General features: G+C 33.2%; 1 protein-coding gene across 2 annotated transcripts in view; it reads left to right on the top strand.

Annotated features, from left to right (window-relative positions):
• Window positions 1–25735, top strand: part of LOC144847573 (glutamate receptor ionotropic, kainate 2-like) — a 55607-nt gene that overhangs the window by 12682 nt on the left and 17190 nt on the right. The gene's annotated exons all lie outside the window — the stretch shown is intronic.

Below are 25735 nucleotides of genomic sequence, written 5' to 3' on the forward strand. Positions count from 1 at the left end.
TAATAATATAGCACTATTCCCTCAGTAGTAATAGTATCACCAAGTAGACGCGCACGTGTTTATTACGCGTTTGATGCGCGTGTGCAAACACAGCTATACACGCTACCAAGGTACCAGTGCCTAGTTACTAGTCACTTTTGAGCTATTACTGGTAATATATACTGTATAACAATACACAATTTCGTTGAATTGAATACATACATAATATTACAGCAGGTTTAATTAAATATTAATTAGTTAATTGTCTACTTTATTATAATGATAAGTATTTGTAATTACAACTAGGCCTATTGTATGTATTATAAAACAACATGGAGAAGAAAGTCTGCTACGTCAGCTTGATTTACTCTTCCTTGCCTAAGAGAAATTAGAATTTGCTTAAAGCGTTTGCAGAAATTAAATACATTTCTTTAACTTCCACGTGTTCTTTCTAAAAGATATACCTTAAAATCTACTTACTAGTGTTGTATTTTTAAGTATATTACCAGGATCATATGTGGTATTATAAGTAAATTCTATCCCGACTTAAGTATCTAAAACTGCTCGTGTTACTACAACTAACGTGTTATTTTTCTCAAAATAATGACATATCAAGGCATTTGATTGTAACTGTATCTTGTGATGTAACATGCAGAGGAAATATTTGAAAGAAATCCTCTTTGTTATGTAACCGATCCAAATGAGAATACAGATTTAATAAGTACAGTACATGTTAATAAGGAGAAAAAAACATTGATTGATACGCTAATTACCATCATTTTAATACAATTGACTAATGGATTTTGTTGTATAATGCATTTATGCATTTAGTTGTAACAGACGACACATTGTCACGTTAATTTTGGCGCCAATGTCACGTTAATTTTGGAGCCAATGGAAATCTTTGTTCGACGCGTACAAGATGTCGGGGTGTGCTATTTTGTTTTCAGTGGGTGACTTGGTGGGTAGTAGAGGAAGGGTGAATTATACGCTTGTTCATATCAGTTCTATCATATATTAAGCAAACGCATATAAAACTACGCGCGTTGTTCTTGATGCATCGCGTATTGTGATTGGCTGTTTCTTTTCGATATGTTTTTGACCTATAACATAGTCTGTTGCTGCAGGCACATGTCTGTTAAGAAGGTGTATGCATTTCAAACGTATTTGTTATTATATGTACATTATCATAATAATTTGTATGCCGTTAACTTGACCTAGTATTATGATAGCGACGATCACAGTTTCCTTATTCGTCGTCATAAAAGGTTTCTTGAATGATGTATCGACTCGTCTGCTGGCGCCCTTCTTCGAGTGTTGTCGGATTCGGGTACTCATTTTAATTATTGATCACAGAAAAAACTTTCTTCTAAATTGATTATCATTTTATTTTCTCTCTAAATCTACAATTTTGCGATAGTAACATACCTCACTATTATTAATATATTGTAATGTTCCACAACATGTCATGTCGAGCCGCATTTTGTAATTAAAATAAATATTAAATGATAACAGAAAGAAGCATGTAGTCACGTAACGATGCTGCAGTGTATGTATTACAAGTTGGTTGAATATGGTCAATATTGATGTTATTATTGCTTTTGTACCCATTCATCGTTAGTGAAACACATACCATTATCAGAGTATGTACGCGTATGCACGCATCTTTGCTTCAATGTTGACGTATTATACTGGACATGTCTTTGTAAAACACAACATTATCATGTATTATAGCGCGCGTAACTTTATCGCAAAAGACATCTGCGAATCGTTGGCATCTTCAATGTTTACACACTGATCAGAATGAATTTCTTCACTGCTGATTTGTATTCATGGTAGTTGAGGTTGGATAACACATTGTTAAATTCAACATTATAAACTGAAAATCAAACTTATTGCGAGATAATATAAATATAAATATATTGTGATAGTTGATAATATAGTTTGGCCTTGAATCATGCGTTTGGCTCATTTGTTGTTGTTCATCATCACTTGTTACGTCATCAACTACTTCTTAATGTACGGTTACTATCGTTCTCTAAAGCGTTTTCCGTTCCCTCCTCTCTGAATTAGATATTACAGTGAAGTTTGAAGTCCCCACATTTATTGATGTCCCCAGACTACTTGTTGGCGTCTCGTCTTCAGTTATTATTATCTAATAATTATGGTGTTACACAGAATTATGCTATATTTCTTGATGTCGTCTCTCCCCGGACTACTTGTTGGTGTTCTCGTCTTCGTCTTCAGTTATTATTATCTAATAATTATGGTGTTACAGAGAATTATGCCAAATTAGACGGATTATTGTTGGAATTCGACATAATAGTTGTTTATCATCAATGTCCCCTTGATACAATGAAGACGACAACGGCGTTCATTCACCCGTTAGCAGGATTGTGTTACGAATGTATCGATTGTCATTTAAGCCAAAGTATCTTCGATTTCCCCCACAAAATCAAGTTCAAGGTATTCACAACTCGATAAGCTAATGGAATCATTTTCGTTAATGTTCGAGGTATATTACACCTCATGACAAGTGATGTCATTGGTCACTATTCGAGGTATATTACATCTCATGACAAGTGATGCCATTGGTCACTATTCGAGGTATATTACACCTCATGACAATTGTGTCATTGGTCACTATTCTTTTGTAGAAAACGTGAAAGAGGATATTATTGAACATATTCCCCTTCCTGGTATCTCTAAAGAATTTGACCACTAGATTACGTCACGTCATGTAATTTGTACGATAGTTCTTTACCATAGATATATTGACGCAGGGATATCAATGTATTGTGTTTATTTAACGTTGATTGCCGGTTGATGGTGTTAGAATGCATTCACAAACACAAATCTTTGCTTTTAGATGTAGTTGTTAATAATTGTATTTAGATTATGAGGCTTAGGTCGAATTAGTCACTTGCGTTGTAGTTCATCTCCAAATACCATTATCGTCACCACACCAATACCGCAACCATCACAACGTCATCGCTGACCAAAACCACCACCAACACAACCACTACCACCACCATCACCACAACCGGTTCCAACACCACCACTACCACCACCACCATATTGACATTATCGTATCATGAAATAAGTGGTCTGATGTTGCCTACCAAATTACGCACCACCAACATCACTAAAGGTCCATGGTAATACCATTGACCATATCATCTGAAAACATCTATAATAGCAATTATAAACACGTCACGATGATGGCGGATGTTGTTATTCCGCCGCCGCCGTCGCACAGCCGTCCTTTCTATAGACTGACTCATTATTAACTGATAATTAATCGCATTTAATCCTCACCGGGTTATTAATATTATGCCAATTAACATACTTTAGGTACTCAAGGCAAACATTATATGGATGACTAGAAAATGATCATCGTTTAATTGTATCTACGAATAATATTATAGGAGCATGATTCGCGCAGCGTGTGTTAACTGACCAACGGCAAGGTTAATATTAGGACGCAACGCAATGGCGTACATGCAACGCAATGGCGTACACGCAACGCAATTGCGTACACGCAACGCAAGCGAGTTAACCAATCACAAGCAACAGTTACGATTATGATCCATGTGATTGGTCAAATTACTGGCGTTGCGCTTACTTTCTTTGGTTGCGTCCTAATACTGAGAACCAAGCTTAAATACGGTAACTATCGATAAGTTTCTCCTGTTGATTTTTTGATAAAATCCTTCAAAGTATCATCTTTTTAAATATTTTACATTCCAAGCTTCCATTCAGGTGAAATAATATTTAAAGAGATGTTATTGATTTATATTTTGCTCCTAAATTATATTCCTGTACGAATGTTAATGCATATTTTAAGATCACCTGAGCCGGCTAGAGATATTTTATTGGGACCGTGAAAATATTATAAGTCGTAATGTGTTTTTCTATAGCAGCAATATAAATATATGAAATCGAATAGCCATTCCGGGCGTTGTAGTCTATATAACACTGCAGATATCATCACCACCACCCATAGGTCGGATGGGGTCAGTATGCGAACTTAGATGTAAAGTATGCGTTGTAACTTAAGTAAACACGCGTGTAGCCACTTATTTCACAGCGCGTGGGATGTCAAACTCACATGCTGCCACGCGCCTCCACCTCAAATAGTGCGCGAACCCCGTGTTTGTTTTCTTCGTTTCAGACGATCGGTATTTATAAACGTTTTTATTTGTTCTGACAGTAGTGATATTAGAGGAATCTGGCTCCAATGTATGTGCTTAATTTATAAGAACTGTCACTTTAAAAACAAAAAGAGAATATAAACGAACTGTCGACGAATAATTAGATGCGTCGAGTTCCATCTACAATGGTTTACATAAAAAGTGGCAATGAAGAAGTCAGCAGACGCAATATTAGACATTCTGTTTTCAGCAGGGACATGTTTCAGTCAGTCAGCACTCCTATGCATTTTACATCAGACAGGGCCAACATTTAGTCATTCATTTAAAAAGCTACTATACCAGGAACTTGGTAAATAACTAACGCAGTGCATTTACACGCGCGTGTTAAAAATGGTACCGCTTTTCAAGTGCGTGCGTTTGCGTAAATTTGTTTCAATTCGTCACCCTGGCAATAGATATGAGTACTCTGTAGATAAAACAGTACCATGTAAGAAGAGCATTGTAACGACTTTTAATTTCTTGTTCATATGACATATTGGTTTTAAGACAATTAATCAGAGTGGTTACTCATCGTACCGTGTGAAATGAGCATTTACCTAAAATTCACAACTCAGGGGAAATTAACTCCTAAGAGTGGATTTAGCTAAGTGTAAGGTTAAAGTGTACATTTATCTATTTTATCATATGATGGTTGCACTGATAAATTGTTTACTTTACTGATTTTTTAGCTTTTTGTTTTGTAAAAACTTAAAAAAAAACTATGTCTGATAATACGCGCGCGCATATTGTACGCTTAATGACATTTATACGCGTACTGATATTAGATAGAGGGCGTAAATACGGCAAACAGTATACAATTACATAAAATAGGAAGTCGAGGTCCTATACTTTTTCGTGATCATAAAGTGACATTTATATATAGCAAACATCTGTATTCTAACTGGTGTGCTACAGAATAATTAATTATAAGTACTATACTAATAGCTGCACGATAGGTCATAAATAAGTTATTTATTATCAAATGGCGGTTTTATTATTATTATGCGAAACTAATTATTCAATTCGTATTAAAAAAAAAATACTTGTGAAAATGAATTAGTTCCACCGAAGAGAATTAAATTGTATTTTTTATTAGTTTAATGAACCTTTAAAGTCTCATCAAAAAGATTGAATCAAAAACGTAGGTTAGTCCACGATTGATCTTTAAATGAAAATGTGTAATTAAATTTGAATGCAAAGTCTTGTTAATGACATACCCAAGAACATGATTAGTACAACAATGTCGACAACGTACTTAACATGCAGCACTGAGCATTCGTAAATACTATCTTAATATATTGCATTAAAACACGTTACTCATTAAATCATCGTCGATAATTATAGTGTACTAATTTCACGGATACACATAATCACCATTACCAAGTTATGTTATCGAAATTTAATGTGATTGAATGTCATGAAAATGTATAGAGCAAAGTGATTGTATGAATAAAGATACAGTAACCCTAATTAAGGGTACATTTTATCCCAATAATATCCCTTGGCTGGCCATAGTCAATAAGGGTGTTCTTTGATGGGTGTCCAGGTACGAAATGAGGGGTGTCTAGGTACGAAAGGAGGGGTGTCCACGTACGAAAGGAGGGGTGTCTAGGTACGAAAGGAGGGGTGTCAAGGTACGAAAGGAAGGGTGTGAACGTACGAAAGGAAGGTATAATGCTCTACTATTGATATGCTCAATTTAAATGTCCATATATGGGCACATCACATTTTTTGTCACATAAAGTTTGATAGTGTACACAGAACTTTATAATATGAAGAACATTTTCAGAATGTTGCCATTTTCAGAAACAGTAAGCATCATTTTGTATGTATGTACGCAAAGGATGATTACATTTGACTGGGCATTAAAACAGGTTATCTGTAAATGTGTCATGAACATCATTTAGTTGGAGACACGTGGCAATTTTGAATATGTTATCTCATGTTAGCCTATGGCTTGTTTCTGTGTCATGTTTTACATGTGCCTTATGGCTCCTTCCTAATTATGTTAACCTTTATCTAAGGTGTAATTGAATATTTAGACCATGTACCATAAACTTTAGCATTACATTAGTTTGTGTTTAAAGACATATATTTATGTAGTTTGAGTTTCATTGATGTAACTGCAAACATTTTTAATGTTACTCTACCAGTTGTATAAAGCTCTGTCTACACTATCAAACTTTATGTGACAAAAAAATGTGATATGCCCAATGGATATGATGATGTAATACCACTACCATTGGGCACATCACACTTTTTTTTTGTCAAACTAGTTTGATAGTGTAGACAGAGCTTTATACTTGGTCGTGTTCATACGTCATTGTTTAACATTTAAATTCGTTGTTTCGTTTTATAAAGTACTTTATGCCAATCGATCTGTAGTTATTGAATTTTAAATGACTGTGTTCGTTAAACACGTGATTTACTATCCGTGACGATTAAGCCACACTTTACTGCCATTCATTAAAATTTACCGAACCAATTTGAAACTCATTAGAACACAAATGACAATACGAAGCTTAAAGGGACATTCGCAAACCGTTTTGAATCTGATGATTAAATGAATAATATATCAATAGGTCAAAGTTCAAATCGTTACTCATTCAGGTGCGTATCTCAGAACGTATTACATTGTCATACCGTTTTCGTAGAAAAATAGTTCATTGAAATATAGGCCTGGAATGATTATAAACTATAAAGTATTATTGATAAAATATAATATAATAGAAATATTAAAAGTAATTTTATGAAAGTATATCCATTAAGTTAATCTAAAAATATCATACAACTGATGTGCGTAAATCTTGTTACGTCATAAATACGCATGTGAAAGCGCTGTAGGGATATAGTGTGAGCTTGTGAAAAGTAATGTACTGTAATCGTGTATAATACATTATTATTACACGCGGGTCGTATACATAGAATACGCATTGAACCGATACAGTAGCAGAAGTACCGGTTGAAAACTCCCATAAATGTATACGGCGACAGCTCCTGTGTGTATCATTTAGAACTCTGTATTCGTTATTATCATGTTGATACAAGCTTAACTGTAAATCGTCGCTCATTATATTCTAATGGTTTTAATTAACTGTTTATAAGAGAAAACAACAGCTTTCAATGTATTGATAGACAACACATACCCTGAATGTTAACTTACATACGCTACATTTAATATCTAAATTGAGGGTAAATTGTGGTTTGTTTTATGTTACGCATTAGTAGCTAGCTACATGCTTACGAAGGTCGTTTTCATAAATCATCAAAGTAAATTAAACTCATCTAAGTGTAAATATGAATTATTCCTTAATTTGCAATTAATTGCTTGCCGTTAGAAAATCAAACGACAATACGGAAAAGAAACACAATTTAATCGCGTACAAATCGCGTGTCCATTATATTTTGAACGCGTGCGTTAAATGATGCGTGCGTTAAATGACGCGCCATTTTTGGTGCAAGCCACTGATGACGAAATACGATACTGCAGTGATCTGTCAATAGTACAAATACTATTGCTTTATGATTTAAAAAAAATTAAAAACAAATATTAATAAGAAACTTTACCATTGACATAATTCGTCTGGTATATTAAGTGTTTTCTTGTAACAATCTCGTTACATTTTTTACAGTTTATGTTGCCTAGTAATTGGCGCGCATTTTGCAACGCGCTGCTAAAAGATAATTAGAATACGGAAAGGAATTCAAACAGCGGAATGTAATCTTTTAATCTTTACGTCGTGGAGGTTTTCATAATGCTAATTATAACGCTTATCACTCTTACAAGTTATTCATGGTGCTAGCTCCTATGACAGGAAATACAACGTGTTTCAAATTATGTTACAAGAGAACATAGTCTAACATTGGTGTAAACGCGTTATTGAATAACCGCATTTAAAAAACGTAAACGCGTTTTTACCAGAAAGTAATTTACAATCATATTCTGCATAGTTATAGCCATAAGCCACTCAAAGCTCTCAAGATAAGCACTGTGTTTAGATTTCAAGAGCTAAGCAAATTAACTAAACAACATCGGACACGCTGTACATTGTAACTGTTTTAAAAAATGTGTCCTCTAAGTTTTAAACGATTGCCCACTGCACTCTGGTCACTATAATTGAATCGCACCTCGCTAATTTCCAAAGTATATACTTAAAATAAAGAATATATTAGCATTTAATTAGTTTTCAATGACTAATTTATGTAAAAGTATTCACATTCAGGTTTACGTGTACTTTTAGATAACTATAGGTGGTGTGGATTACGTTACCTTCCCTTCATTGTCAACTATTTTAATCACTTTTATTTTACACGATATACATTCAGAGCCACGCGCCTGAATACTGAGAACCTCCTCATGAAACAACCTGTATTGCATTAAAATGTTCAAGAAATAAGTGCCTTTGACTTTTATTTCTATTCTGCTCTGCATTGCATTGAGCACTTTTGCCTACATGACCTGGTTCAAGATTACAGCCAACTGTGAATAATAACGCACGCATACAAAATGGCATAACATGATTATCAGTATTTGTACACGCGCGTGCGCGTATACTTGTGTTTCACGCGTTAAGCCGAGTTCGATGGTTTGTGAATAAACATTCATCCTGCTTTATTGCACTACTGCTAATCATTGGAATTTAAAATAACATTAACTACTGTTATTTAATTTACTTGTTACTTTTCTAGCTAAGCACTTCCTTTTTCAATCTGAGTTGCAAACCATCTAAACCCCTTCTTTAAAACCTCTTGACGTCATTAATGTTGATGGTAAGCCTTAGATATATTGGCGTTCAGTTCCCATTAGGCAATATATTCATTCATTTAGATAAGAACTGTATATTGCTATAAAGTGTCAGCAGCAGTGTGCATGGGCTTACGAAGCGACACTGTTTTTGTTTAATGGGAAATGTAATCGTACATAAGGCCTCTGAAGGAGGCAAAGTTATATAGTACCATAATTGGCATCACTTTTATCCTCGTATAAGAGGCTATAGTTTTATCATTATTGGTATAACGAAGGCAGGTGTGATAGTATTTTACAATTAATAGCAATAAGTATGTAATATCTTTAAACAATAAGCATGGTTTGTGTACTTATACTTTTTTAAATAATGCATTATATCATAATGCGCTGTTTATTAATACATTGCGAGTAGGAGAGTCAGTAGCCTCTTACAGCAGGTCTATAACCCGTTCGTTTAATCTTTACTATTCACAAACTAATGATGATCCTATAAAGACAGATCTTTAGTAACCGCAGGCAAATTGCACGAGATAATACCCTTTGGAAATTGCTTTACAGAAGACGATAGCTTCTTACTTAAGTCGATACTTGAAAGTAGTTAGTATTCATACTTAAATCCATATACTTAAGTTATCGCGACCAAACGAGATGGCGGCGGCGGCGCGTAAATGCTTCACAGACATTATGATGCGTCGTCTTATAAACACTTAAGATTGGACACGTTTGTATTGAGCGCATCACGTGTACCGTATCACGTGTACCGCATCACGTGTACCGTACAATAACAATGTTGTTCAGTACGTTCATTGTTGTTATTACTCGAGTGACACCTCGACAAAGAAACGTAAATTGTTGAAGTCGCGTATAATACGCACATTGATTTCAACATGGGTGTACAAAATCTACAGTCTTCAATTTGCGTGGAATTTGCTTGTCAAAATGACCAAATAGGTGGGTGCTAGTAGTGTAGGTGTTAAAGTGATTAATACTAATTATATTTAGTATAATGTAATTGTAATCCTTAGAATAATAATAATAATAATAAGTCAAAAAAGTTTAATTTGTATTATGTAACAATGATGCCTTTTAAAATCTCAAACTCTATTTGGCAATAATTTCAAAATGAAAATATACACTGTAACTTTGAATTTCAAGACGTCGTGTTATATTAAGTGAACCAAAATCTTATTCAAAATTACAGTTTTACATTCTTAGCCAATAGTGACATTCATCATTTTAGTGCAGTTCTGCCTTTGCAATTGACAGTCATCAAACAAATAAGAGAAGATATAGGAAGATGTCTAAACTGCTTCATTTGATATATTTCATGTAATCTGATCATACAACGAAATAAAATGATGTCATGAGAAACGCGACATAGTTTGTGCCCTAGACCTGACGCACGAAATAACTAATATACTGTTATTATCAATACGCCATTGATGTAATAGTATGCGGTACGCGTGCAATAAAAAGTATGCGGCACGCGTGTGGTGCGTGCAATAATTGACAGACGAACATTATACTTATCAGTTTGATGACATTTTTATGAAACGTTACGAATGTAAGTTCAGACTTTATGAAAGAAGAATGAATGAATAAAGCCAATGATATTACTAATTGGAATATTTAGCAGAGTTAATACTGTCTCAAGTTTCCATGAATACTGTGCATATGTACTGTGTAGAACTTAATAATAAAAATAGGTCGGGTAGGCATCAGTCGGCTAGTGAAACACATCGGTGTATTTCTTTTAAATCGTATTTATTCACCATGGCTTCCTGCATAATTTGACGCGCTTGTGTTAAATGTATTATTGGTCAAAATGAATATATATTCGTTGCTGCGTTAAATTAATGATTGCTGTACGCTATACTGCCATACTAAGACTACTCACCTATTTATAATCGTTTAGTCATTCACATAATCACTTGTTTTTAGTCGTATTATTTATATAAAAAGGTTTTAGCTTAGCTAGGCTCAATGATGTGATATACAGCTTGTAAAAAACAGGTGGATGAGTGGTGACCTAATGGTGGAAACCTGGCGAAATGTTGATAACATTAATGATGAAATGTTGATAACATTAATGATGGAATTTTGATAACATTAATGATGAAATGTTGATAACATTAATGATGAAATAGTGATAACATTAATGATGAAATAGTGATAACATTAATGATGGCGGTGATACCATTTACCGTATGAATTGAGGGTGCAGCTCATGGTGATAACATTGATGAAGAAATGGTGATCACATTAACGATGACGGTGATAACGATATTTTATGATAGAAATAGATGATAACGATCTGTATGACGTAGTTGGAGAGATAATGAACACACTATCACCTTCCACAAAAGATTAGGCCTAGAGCATAAAAAAAGAAGGAAATATGTTTGGAAAGAAAATCTTTTACACTAAAATGATGAAGATGGTTAAGCTATACAAATGGATACTATATAACATTTTGCATTTCTGTTATACAGTAATACTGAATTATGTTGTAATTTCTCATTGAAGAACACAATTACAGAGAATAAAACGAAAAGGGGAAAACACCACAGTACTAAATTTTAAAAGGAGGCGTGTTTTCATGGAGAGCGCATTTCGTTAAGAATTGCATTCTTGCAGTCTTGAGAAACTAGGCCTATGGTTATTAGCTTGCTAAAATTGCAACATTTTGCTGAAGGCGTTTTCTAATGTTTCCTTCAGTGTAACGTTAACGGTAAAATTATGATAACTGATGTGTTAGCATTATGGTTGAGGATCGATACTTAGTAACTTAGTTTCAATTGTACACTATCCGAATAAACGCGTTGGCTGTGTGTGGTATGGAATGCAATGTGTGACATACACTCCAATGTCGTATGCTTGGTTCCCAGCAGGATGTAAAGCAAGGACGTACACGCAACGAAAGCGTGTTGACCAATAACAAGCGACAGTTCGAATAATCCATCGCTTGTGATTGGTCAACTCACGTACGTTGCTACTGGGAACAAATCATTAGTATGGTAACTAGTGAGGACTTCCTAAAGCTTGGTTCCCACTTTGATGCAACGCAATGACGACGTACGAGGCACAACGCAAGTGAGCTGACCAATGACAGTTTGGATGATTTATCGTGTCGTGATTGGTCGACTCGCTCACGTGCGTTGTACTGCCTACGTCGTTACGTTGCGTCCAAATTGGAATCAAGCTCATCTTACAAGTTTCCAATGATATAAAATAAGGGAAAATGAGTTAAAACTCGGGGGCTGCTTCTTTTCTAAATGTGTTAAAATTGTATTACAATTGGAAATGGGTTATCTTCATACATGAAGTATGTTTGTCAAACAATGAATCCCGAAAGTATACAACAATACATTGATTTACAAATGACGTATACTAATGTCTTTAACCTAGCTAGACACACACACATAATAATTTTGTTCTTCAATTACGGAATAATTATTTCCTTTGGTGCTTATATTTAACATGTGATTGATCAAGCGTGACTATTTATGTTTGTATATTTAGTAGCATCGTGGATTATGATCTTAGTAATTTGTTTTTCATTTATCTCAACTCGAAATTAAAGACATCTATTATCATTATATTGATTACTTTAATCTTGTTATTAAATCCAACTGATGATTACGAGAACCAAATTAACTAGTTGTTGTTTCAATATCTGACGCGTCTCTTTACGGTAATATATTACCCATAATCCTACGCGAATCTTACCATATTTGTCACATCTCGGTCAGTGACGTCATCACAAAAAACCGCGCGCGTTCAACCGCTGTTCTCTTTTTCCTTAATACAAATATTCATAAATATAGAAGCGTAGGTGGCAATGAATGTAATATAGCTCATTATAAATAATGCATGAAAGGCTGCGATAGGATTTAACGTTATGTGAATGTTTCCCTAACGCATGTTTCCCTAATGCTTAGTTCTCACTTCTTGGAAGCAACGCGAGTGAGTTGACCAATCAGAAGTGACAGTTCGGATGATCCATCGCGTCCTGATTGGTCACATTACTTGTGGTGCGCTTCTAATGCTCTGTCTACACAATCCAACTTTATGTGACAAAATGTGATGTGCCCATATATGGACAACATGATGATGTTATATCACTACCACATTTGAGCGTATCACTACCACATTTGGGCACATCACACTTTTTTTTGGTCAAACTAGTTTGATGTGTAGACAGCTTAGCTTTACGTCCTTGCGTTGCGTCCAAGTGTGAACCGATACGTCGTAAAAGCTGCGTTTCTGTGCATTATTCTGCACCTTAGAGTGGAAACGAACTTGTGGCGAAGGGACTGTACTTAATTGATAATCGTGAGCTGAATTTGTTTTATTTTAAATCGAAATCTACATATATTATTTAAATAACGATTTATATATAGTGATATTATCCTGACTTTGAACGAGGTTAACATTAAACAAAACCTACACAAACTATATGAATAACATAAATGTTTAATGTAGTATTTCATAACATAGCCTCGCATAAAATTCATACAATATAAAAAGCTGTATTGAGAGAACTTCCGATTCCTAGTACATTAATCGATTGAAACGTTGCAATTACGTTATATGAAAGTCAAGAGAGATTATAACCTGTTCTATAATGCTATATGTCATTTGAGGCTTTTGTGAAAAGATATTTCGTCTGTCAAAAGAGAAAGGCAAGTTTGCAATAAGACTTTTTTTAATATTTCGTCACGCGGTTGGGTAGAAGAGTGCGCCCTCTCTATCGTCACACAAAAATAGGTTGCGTTCAAAAAACCGCACATGAGTTAGTGCTGTAGATCATTTTCATGTAATACTGGTATAACAATGATAATACATGGTAATATTATGACAGTTTAATTAGTATTCATTCAATTAAGTGATATAATCATTTAAAATGAAATCAAATTGTGTGAATGGATAGGGTGACCGAAATGAGGATAAACTGTAACTTAAACTATCATTTACTCCTTCAATTAACGAAGTAGTAGTTTTCTCAAATATTGTATTGATTATATATACATCACTGTTATTACGAGCCATCTAACACCCTACACAGACACCTCACTCACAAGCTATTAATGTATTTCAATTTCCGATTGGTTACCAATACACATAAACTTGTTGTGATATAAATTGGAAATCAATAACAAATTTAGATTTTCCGAGACATGAATACATTAGTTGAGACTTAAGGAATGTTTTATTCAATTCACATTTATTTACTCATCCTTTATAAATATAGTTTCATAGCATAAATGATGGCAAGGATCCTGCATAGAGAAGTTTACACTTCTGTTTTCGCAGGACCCTTTTACATAAAAAACATAAAACAATAAACACAACATAATAGATACAAAAACATTTCCTATATACATTTTAGAGTTGTTCATCATCAAAAAGCGATAGTGTTTTTCTAACATGAAGTTAACATTGGCATGGTGTGTCCACTAACGAATAAACGATGTGTACCACTATGGCTGCACTTGATTGGGGCACGTTGACAGAAATATTGAGCTTCTAGGCCAATGTTACCATGGAGGAATTACACTACAGAGGCGTTGAATCATACCTAGTACTTTGCTACACCCTGTATAGACTTGTATTGCCCCAATTGTGAGCTCAAGTATTACACGTATGAAACGCCACATGTGCCAAAATATTTACATTTTTACTAATTTCGGTCAAAAACCTACTGTACAATCTGTAGTAATGGGGCGAGAAAGTCACCATCTGATGGGAATGTTTATTGTAATTAATAATTCTAATAATTGTAATAGTATGATCATTGAATCTTTGTAGTATTTTAACATACAGGTCGTATTAAGGGAGATACCTAGAAATACACTAGAACGTAAAACATGCTTTAAAATGAAACTAAATGATGGAAAAATGAAATATCATGTACAGTAAAATGTAACTAATGAAAATGAATTTAACCTCCATTCAAAGAGAGACACTCAATTAATCAACTTATAAACACAATAAGAGTGTGTTTACAATTTACGAGGCAAAATCTAAAATTTAATATTTAATCCTGCTTTCAGATTTAGTAATATTTTTATCTGTCAATCTCTATAACCACCACCTTGCTTGTTTGTATTATTAAGTAATGTGACGTCATTGGCAACATTACGACGACAGGTACACGTGATCAAGCGCTGTTAATAGAATATGATTTCAAGCATGGTGTTAAAATTATGATTGTAAATGTTCGCATTTTGTTTGTCAGTAAAGCGTAGCGGATAGGCTATATCATTTTAAATGAATGAGTATTTGTACACAATCTGTGTCAAATCTGGAATAATTTAGCAGTTGGCTGAAATTTAATGGGTGGTGATTTCCTAACTTATGCCTTAATATAGAGTTTTCAAATTAGTATGTCCCCTTTGTTAATTGGCAAAAACTTTCGTTAAGAATACTGTATTCGTTCGTATTCGTATTTAATTTGGTTTTATTTCAAATGATGGTTTTGTAAAATCAAATAAAAGAAAAATAATAAAAATAATGCTTGATTTAACTATTGGTATGTTGTCATCGACATCAAGTCTCCATCACATGTCTTGCGTCTGAATTGAACCTTATACACTCTTCCATTTTCATTTTATTCGCGTTCAGACGATCACTGATGTGTTATCTTGCTATACTATGATGAGGGCTGATGCATTATGTGCACAGGTTAAATCATTAATTTACCAAAACAGCTGCTGGGGATAATTAAGCAGATACTTCCCCTAATAATCACAGTAGGTAATACAGTAATTGTTACACATTTTTTTGAAACATCAATGTTAGACTAGCAACGTTTCAGGTCCACGGTGGGTTGCAGGCTAGCGCGTATTCAATGACGTTCCGATAGTTTTAAAACGCGTCACGGTTTATTAATGGCGACGGAAATGATCGATGTGTTGTTGACATTTTATTTCTCTTTTTTTTTTTCCCATCGAAACGATTATTTGTTGACGTAAAGTGAACGCTATAAATACTAATTGCGTTGAACATCTTATAATGAACTTTACTTAATAGTTTATTCATCTATAAAACTTGTAAATAACAATGTGCCCGAGTGCAAACATAAGTTTATTAATAACTGCATCTTGAAGATTCTTATAATGAAATAATATAAATATTTCATTTCTGTACTTTCAAGGTGGGGTTCATTCTGTAGTATAAAAGATGTAAGAAAGTGTTGAAGAATGCATGGACCATAGAACCACTTAAAGGATCCACGTAGAAAGAAAGTTGACGACACGCGCCTAGAACGTTCTAATGGCATTCGCCCGATACGGATGGAATGTTTAAATGTTAACATAATACATGTTGTTAAACATGATAACATTATACCTTTTAACAATAATACTCCAAATGCAAAATGTTTACTGAGCAAGATTCAATTAGCAAGCAGTATACATACTTAAAACAACGTTAATAAGTTAGGTTGGTATAAGAGGTCATGTCAATGACGGAACTCAGAGGTCGCTTTTGGCGCTGTTTGTTCATCTGCTGCTCCCCACTGATAAACTATGATATTATATACCCTATATCTGACATACATGACGCTAAAACGTAACCTAAATCAACTCTAAGGAGCAGTTTTATGTTGAGCGATACCAACTTTAGTTATAATTACTTGGTTTGTGATCTTGTTCTTAAAATACAGACTAGTACATTGTTTAAGCACGTGTCTCTATATTTACTTTTTGAATCTTATCTTATCAAGGTAATCTCTGACGACGATCTAGCATAAATGAAATTTATACTTTTATATTATCGATGTATTGGATTATGTTGCATAACTAGCGAAGACACGACCGATTGCATTTGAATAAATCTTTACCAAGTAAATTGTTTAGGCCTACAATTTTACAATGAGACACATATCTTAAGTATGTTTTTTAAAATTCGTAAATTATGTTGAATACTACACGTGCACCGTGACTTTTACATTGTATTAAGAATATTCTGAAACCAATTATGTGTATTGCGTGTGTATATATATATAAAAAATTATTCATTTCGTGAATTGAATGCCACTTAAAACGAAATTGTACATTTTATGAAAACGTGTATTATGTGCAAAGTAAAAGCACTTGAAAGCTATTAAGAAACAATCTCTTGTAGTAACTACGGACTACTGAAGTTGTTCTAATAGCAATATATAATATTAAAACACACTGACACTAAAATAAAAATATGCTATAGTAAGACTTTGCTGCGTGAGTATTTGTCATGAAAACGGAATGAAAAACGGTTATTAGGTTGTTTGATTTAATCAGAAATAAGCATTATTATCTAAATATGAGATTTAAAAACCCTACAAATTGAAACTTTATCATTATTTGTCGTTGCCTTCACTGAAGTCCGTACGTGAACGCAACGCAACGACGTATAACGCAGTAAGTTAAGCTTGGTTTCCACTAGGACGCAACGCAAGGACGTACGCGCAACGCAAGGGAGTTGACCAATCACAAGCGAAAAATCGGATAATCCATCGGTTGTGATTGTTTAAATTGCTTACGTGTTCCTTATTTACATGCAACGCGGAGCGAACGGACGGATAGATACAGATTCTACGTGGGACAAGCTACGCGGTTTTCCGCTTGCCCTTACCGCTCGTCTGTGTAAATTGGCCTTTAACATAACAACGTCTTAACACCACAACAGCGCGTTCACGCAATGCTACACTAATAGACTTTTTACAAAACATTAGAATTCGTTATTTTTATAGCCATAAGTTGAGAGATTTTAGACAACATTTAACCAATGGATGTCACAAAGGAAGGGATGCAGAAACTAACATTTGTGTCTGTGAATTATTTCAATGTCAAGAGTATACTTTTATGCTTTGGAAATAAATTATTGGACACATTACAAAATATTATGATAAATATTCTTGCTTAAAATATGTGACACTGATCGGTTAAAATTCTAACTTGACAGCGGAAGATCAGAATGTGCCAAGCTAGTAAATTACCGTCACAATATAATGGATAAACAACCAATAAAAAGGATTTTAAATAAAATATCTCATAATTCGCATGTGGTCAATATTTATTTGACTGGACACACATCAAATGACCACGATTGATGGCCTGCGCGTGTATTTTGAAGCGCGTACAAATACTGATAATAAATTGATTGATCGATAGGTGTTATTTGGTATTTATTTCAGTTATCTGCAAAGTTAACTTTTGCCTATAAAAAACCACCATAAGTTGGTTTATTAAAAACACGTTGAAGCAACTATGTATGTGTATTTATTTAAATACGATACGCGTTTTTGACGCATGCGCGTTCAACTAATGACAGGTATCGCTATATATATTTATTTTTTTTTTTCTGACAACCAACTCGAATTTTTGGTAACTGAAGTTGTACATGGGTTGCGTTTTTTGTTTGATTGTTTGCTTGTTTTTTGGACAATTGAAGATTTTTTTGCCAAAACATTCAAATATATATTTATTATACATAAAATGAAAAAGGCTATCTGTATCGTAGAGAATAATTTGATAATAGTTGATGGTTTTACCAGAACATTGAACAAATTAGTTAGTAAAACAACGTATTTGAACTGTAACATTATTTAAATAACGTTATCACATATGGCAGCATTCGATTATTCTACAAACCATTTTATAGTTATTTCATTAGCATGCACTCTGTTAGATGAATTCGAATACATTATGTTTTATGTTCTCGTTAAATACGACGCAGGATCCAACAAGAATATTATAACTCGATTGAAAATATCAAAGTTTTAATTCATATAATGCCATGTCTTGTAACTTTAGAATATTGAAGTTGATATCATATTTAGTGTGGCAATTAAGTGTAAAACGAATACCATCTAAGGATATACTTTATAATAACTTTTTTTTCTTCAAAATATGAGTTTATACAAAAGCTGTAAAATATGGCACATGTCCGCTGTAGTTTAGAATAATAAATAAAAACATTAAAAATGATGAATATTATCTAGAAACAAACAAAAGTAGTTTTTAATCAAGCCAAAGTCATGATATTCTGGAGACCGTGCGACTCACGACCGACATATTAATCAGGGCAAAGTTATGTATGGAGGGCAATAGGTGCATTTACAAATTACAACGTATATATTACTATGGATATATCTTCTGGAAACGAAGATTAGATGTCATTAAGTAATTTGTTAAAGCTTTGCTGTTTAATGTTAGCTAAAATACATGACTAGTAACACCACACAGATTATTGATGACATGGGCGTCCAACCGATAATGAAAATAGTGACGTCTATGAGATATCACGTTTGCTCTAAGTTACTACATTAGTATACATTAATACATTAAACATACATGTGAAAATGTTGCTGAAAAATGTTCACGGCAGTATCTCAGTTTAACTTGACTTTGCAAAATTCTAACAATTATTTTTGATAACAGCAAACAGCTGTTGATTTTTGACAGAATTAAACAGCATTGCTTATATTTTATTCAAATTATGACTATTTACGGAATTCCAAACGTTGAATCAATATTTATTCACGCAATATTGCAAGATAATATTATCATGTATTGTACTTTTAGCATAGATTGTACAGAATTAATTAACACAAGTTATTTTTATCATAACTAATGCGTTGACCTTGAAATTTGAATTCCAGGTATAAGGTTTATCGCAAATAGCGCGCGAGACGCGCATGATGGGAAAGGTTTGGGAGCAAACGTCACGGCGCGTACGTACGCGATTTGTTTGTAGATACGTACGCGTGCCGACGCTTGCTCCCAAACCTTTCTCAAGTTCCTCGCGAAATTAAGCTATTTGCGATAAACCTTATACTTTATAGCAAAAGACAACATCACATCCTAGATATTAGACTATACTAGCTATATTCTGGTTCTTTCCATTCTTATTCTTTATTGCCAAAAACATAATAAAATAAAACAAAGTATAAAAGTCAGGAAACAAAGTGCCAGTGTTCCCATCTTACCGAGTAGCACATTAAGATACAAATATAATGTTTCAATAAAACTGTATCTAAAAATATCAACAATAAAAAAAATCTAAAAATCAATCATAACACCTTCATTTCTTTCCCTGATAAAACAGCTTGCAGCACCCAGGGAACAACAATAAATAAACACTTTTTAATAATAATAACAAATAGTAACAGAGTGAATGCTAATGAAATAACTATAAAATGGTTTGTAGAATAATCGAATGCTGCCATATGTGATAACGTTATTTAAATATTGTTACAGTTCAAATACGTTGTTTTACTAACTAATTTGTTCAATGTTCTGGTAAAACCATCAACTATTATCAAATTATTCTTTATGATAGGCCTACTATAGTCATTTTCATTTTATGTATAATAAATATATATATTTGAATGTTTTGTCAAAACATCTTCAATTGTCCAAAAAAAACAAAACAATCAAACAAAAAACGCAACCTCTGTACAACTTTAAGTTTGACACTAAAACTTCTATCTGTATGTTATGATTATTATTATTATTATTATTACTTGTATAGCGCACATTTATACAACATTTAATTATAATCAGCGGCGCTTCACATCAATTAGTATCGTAACATTGTTTGAAATATAGTGCTTTTAAATGTTTTTTAAACTGATTATAGTCGTCTAAGTGTTTAATTACCGTACTGTTATTCAAACCCGATATGTAGCCTAAATACGGTAAATTATATATTTTGCTGGTATTATACGTACGGTACTAATGCTTTCAAATAACATAATAATACTGTACTACATATTTCTATTCTCGGAATATCTAGGCCTATGTGTACAGTATTATGCAAATTCTGTAACATATATAATATCACATACATATATATATTGCACTGATGAAGGGCTAGTGTTGCCCGAAAGCTCTGCTAACTTTTCTGGCTGTTTTACTTATCGTTTTGATTTAGCTTTTCGCTTTTTTTGTGTATCTCCATTGAGATCCAGCCACTGATACCCACAGCATTGTCACTTTTTCAGTAATTTGCCTTTGGATTTATATATATCACATATACATATATCATATATTGTACTACACAATTTGCCTGTCACTACTGGACGTTATATGTGAAGTGAATAGTACGCCTAAAACAAAAATTAGCTACAACCGAATCATAATTAAACAAAATAAACATCAGAAATTTGACGCACGCGTACTGTAGTAGTTTCATCAATGTTAGAACGCGCGTCAATGTCGCGTTGTCTTTTCTGGTAGAAAGCGGCTCAGACAGTCATAATCTTCCAAAAATTTGATGACGGAATCACTGTTTATTTAGTAGAAAGTTTTTAAAAATGTATGGAAGACTAGAATTTATTTGCACATACTGTATTGAATTATGTACTGTATTGGTTTATCTCTAGGCCATGGGAATATCCGTTCTAGCTGCGTCAACAAAAATGGTTTCATTAAAAAAAAACACAGGTTGCCCTTTTGATGAACAACAGCATGCTACTCCCTGAGGAGGCGTTTCAATTATTAACGTTTAATATAACTTGATTTTATTTCTTTAATTTATTCAATTTGAAAATTGTGAATAATTTATGTATGTAGACCCAAATGCTTCCGGGCTTTAAAGACGCGTTGATTGTGATCTATTTGGCAGTCTAGTGCTCAGAGATAAACGCGTTTGTCTTAGTATTTCCACGGTGCGTTTCACACACACCATACCAGTAATCAGTGCTTTGTACAGTGAACCAACATTTCGGATTTAAGATCTAAAACGTTCTTGAATTATGTTGAAGGGTGGATCAACCGTGAATTTCATTAAGAAATGTTTAGAGGTCACGTGGATACGAAACGCGATTAAAGTATTAGGCGATGCTTTATTCTACTACAAAGTCCTTATATGGTGCTTGTTTGTGTAGAGTAGATCATAGAGTGCAGATGCGTACTTTGATATAAACGATATACCTTTAGTGGCAATCGAAAATATTGTAAAACAATGACTATGTGAAGAAGTATGTATAAGTGTATAATGTCGAAATAGAAACGCCTACAATATGTGTGTGGGTACTGTAGGTTTTATTGAGTAAATTTAATGACATTATTTGCCACTACCATGGTATCTGTAGTTACAAATCAAGATATTAAAATTATCCACCATGAAAAGTACTACAGTGCATGGTACGTACGTCAGATGTTGATATAACAGACTTTAAATGAAAATGTAAAACAGTCGTTACTGTAACTAAGTTTGGCAGTTAGTCTTTGAGTAGACACTTAAATAGCCAGGTGTATCACTACATTCATAGACAAACTACAGCGATCAACAAGCTATTTAACTTGAAGCCCACGTAAAAAACAGTTGCTTCTAATTATGATCAGCATAGAGAGTACTAAAAACAGTTACTATATGTTAACTGGTATCCACTGTGGGTTGGTGGGTATGCACCACGTGACCCTGTTGAGATACTGACGAACAGACGGATTTCATAATTGGAAATTATAATTCCATGTTGTAATGTCATTCGTAGCTCTACCCTTATAATTGATACACAAGTCACGAAGTTTACGCGCGCGTGCTAAACCCGTTCTATTATTATCAGTGTTTGAACGCGCAAAGTAAACATCTCTTGATAGTGACATTAACGATGCTTTAGTAAAGTGGCTATGATTGTTCAGAAAATTCAATACTTCAAGATGTTAAAGTTTCTTTTCACTTGTATTATGTAACCTTTAGCTTACAGGACAAACATAGCATAATTGCTTTTGGTTTAATCTATAGAAATTGATAACTATACTTCATTAATCATTATTCACTGTATTAACATCAAAATACGCATGAAATAACATAAATCTATTATACTATAACTCATTTTGTATTTTAAAATGAAACTAAACTTAATCGAGAGTTAGAAAATGTCCATTATTCACGCAAGTTAAGTAAGTAAGTGCAATTACAAAACTGTACAATTGATGTTTAGGTTTATTCCATTTTTTAATAGGAACATTACCTCTTTTACTTTTTCAATTTATTTCTTTAATATATTTCTAAAATACTATCAAACAATAGAATCCTTTCTGATTACAAATATAGGTATAACCTATGAGAGGAGGAGCATTAAAGGGCTTTATCCACCAATGTACCAGATTCTACGTTAAGTGCCAAGTTCACCAGCAGCTTATTTATCGTTTTAGTATCTCTCTATAGAGACAACGGATGGATCAGAGAGAATCCTGACTGATAGACACAGAAATGAAATTGCAATAAATATAAACAACGAATATTTAAACAAATTAACGATTTTCAAGCATTAAGCTAAACAACATAAATTGCAGTCGTTTAACTTCAGTAAAAAATATTCTACATTTTGTGTTAGTTGTATCCAAAAATAAAGATTTTTTCCCTATCTACCATAGTCATATTAAGAGTATCATAGGAATATAACGACCATATATGGCTACTGAATGACTAACACTATGCTAAATTGTTTAAATTGCTCCTAATCAAATGGCAATAACATTCGAAATAAAATACACACAAATATTAAGAAAGTTGTTGACTTCAATGGCAAATACCCGAAACGGTTTAAAATACGAATTATAACTATTGTATAAGATTATTTATAATTTTTGATAATTCTTGTAGTATAATCAAATTTTAATTTGTTTCTTATTACTCGTCGTCAATGAAAGATAATCTGTATAATGGTAATATAGAAAGTGGAATCTCTTTAGAACGTAGCGGGCGCTACACAGCAGTAAGGCTACAACAACTTAATTCGTGATTTAAAATAAGATTATTTTATTTTATTAAATGAAATATCAGAATAGAATAGTTGCTTATACGTTTAATTACATTTAAATTAATGTATTCATAAAACACGTCATGTGGGAAGATAAACAACGTTATGTTGACAAAAAGACACAATACACTAAAGGTGTGAAACAAATTAAAATTTGATTATGCTACACGAATTATCAAAAATTAGAAGTAATCGTGTACAATAGTTATAAAATCACTGATATTTTGCATTTTAAAAAAAAGTCTTATTATAATGTGATAGGATGATATGTGTTGTAAAATGTGTCTGACAATGCCATGACTGTTTCATTATGATGGTATTGTCGTCAGTGCTTTTAGTGGGTTTGTAGACATTTATTGTTATTTAATGTTTCTGTTTTGTCATATTGATCATAAAATAACGAACGAGATAATGTAGCTCATATCTAACAATCATTAAATTGTTATCACTGTGGCGAAAATTGATGTACCTTTCAGCAATGTATCACCTTTTCCGTTATAACATATCGTACATTTATTTGATGGGGATAAATTGCGGGCACGTGACATCATAAATGTCACATTCGGTCACCCACTTGTATCAATCTTTGTGCGCGCAAGATTCGCGTACCATCGCGTACGATTCGCGTACAATCGCGTAGGAGTCGCGTGCCATCGCTTAAGATTCACGAACCATCTCGTAAATATGTACGTGTGCATTGACTTTACAGTGACCACCACAGATAATAAATATTGGTGTCATTTGAAAAAAGCTTAGATATTTCAAGAGTGTCAATGTAGTCATGTTTCTTAGAAATGTTCCAAAACTAAACGCATCAAAATGTCCAAAAGCCAAACTATCAATCTGTCAAGAAACATAGATTTATTGATAAACACATAGAAATGCTTTTAAAACTAGTAGTTATTGCTGGTTTTATTTTTACATCTATTATTCATTCGTTTTAAAAAATGGCATGAAGTTTTTAAAAAGTTAATTTTATACGCATTTTTCTGAAGTTTGGTGATTATAGTCTGAATGGATAGTGTACTGAAAATTATTTCTGGCTTTCAATCATCACAGGGGGATGGACTCACATCGCGGCATGCCTGCAGCTAACAAACAAAGGGTTCATAAATTAGTAAATGTTTCTGATGAAATCATATTCTATTATAACATAAGTTTATGAACTAAACCTCTATCTGCACTTCAAACTTTATGTGACAAAAAATGTGATGTGTCCATAATGGACATGATGATGTCATATCATTACCATATTTGGGCACATGACACTTTTTGTCAAACTAGTTTGGTAGTGTAGACAGAGCTTAAAGATTGGTTCCACTAGGACGCAACACGAATGCGTTTACGCGCAACGCAAGAATTCCACCAATTATAAATCTACGCGACAGCTTAAAAAACTGTCGCTTGTGATTGGTCAAATAACTTGTGGGAGCCAAGCTTTCATAATTGAAACGTTTTAAAATCATCGAGTACTGTTATGTGAAAATATTCAGCAACAGCATGATGATGAATGTTGCTTTGATAAGTGGAAATATGTTGCTTTAGCCAGTTCATGGTGAAAGCTAGTCATTATGAAAATATTTTGATTTGAAACAATCTGTGCATTTTAACAAAGCAATGATTATGAGAAGAAATATACAATGTGAAAATGTTAAGATGGATGGATATCATCAGTAAGCCAGCAGATATGTAATTGTTATATACAGACACAATGCCTGTTATGCATCACAATTAATAATGTTATTAGGCCTACTCATATCATGTCGTACAAAGTTGATACACTCATGGTTATGTATTTTAGTCATAGTCATAAATATCTTTATTTTGTCCATTAAAAAGAATTAACAAAAGTATTTATTGAAAACTGGCATATCATATATATATAACTAAAACAGTAAAAATATACAGAACAATTGTACCAACAGATAAGCACAAAACCAACACAATTCTCTGATAAAAACTGGCTAAATGATTAAAAATTACTTATTTTAATAATTATTCAATATTGCACATTTATGATAATTAATATAAGTTTATATATTTACAAGAGTATACAGT

Source organism: Antedon bifida, chromosome 7 (assembly GCF_963402885.1).
Source record: "Antedon bifida chromosome 7, ecAntBifi1.1, whole genome shotgun sequence".
NCBI lineage: Eukaryota > Metazoa > Echinodermata > Crinoidea > Comatulida > Antedonidae > Antedon > Antedon bifida.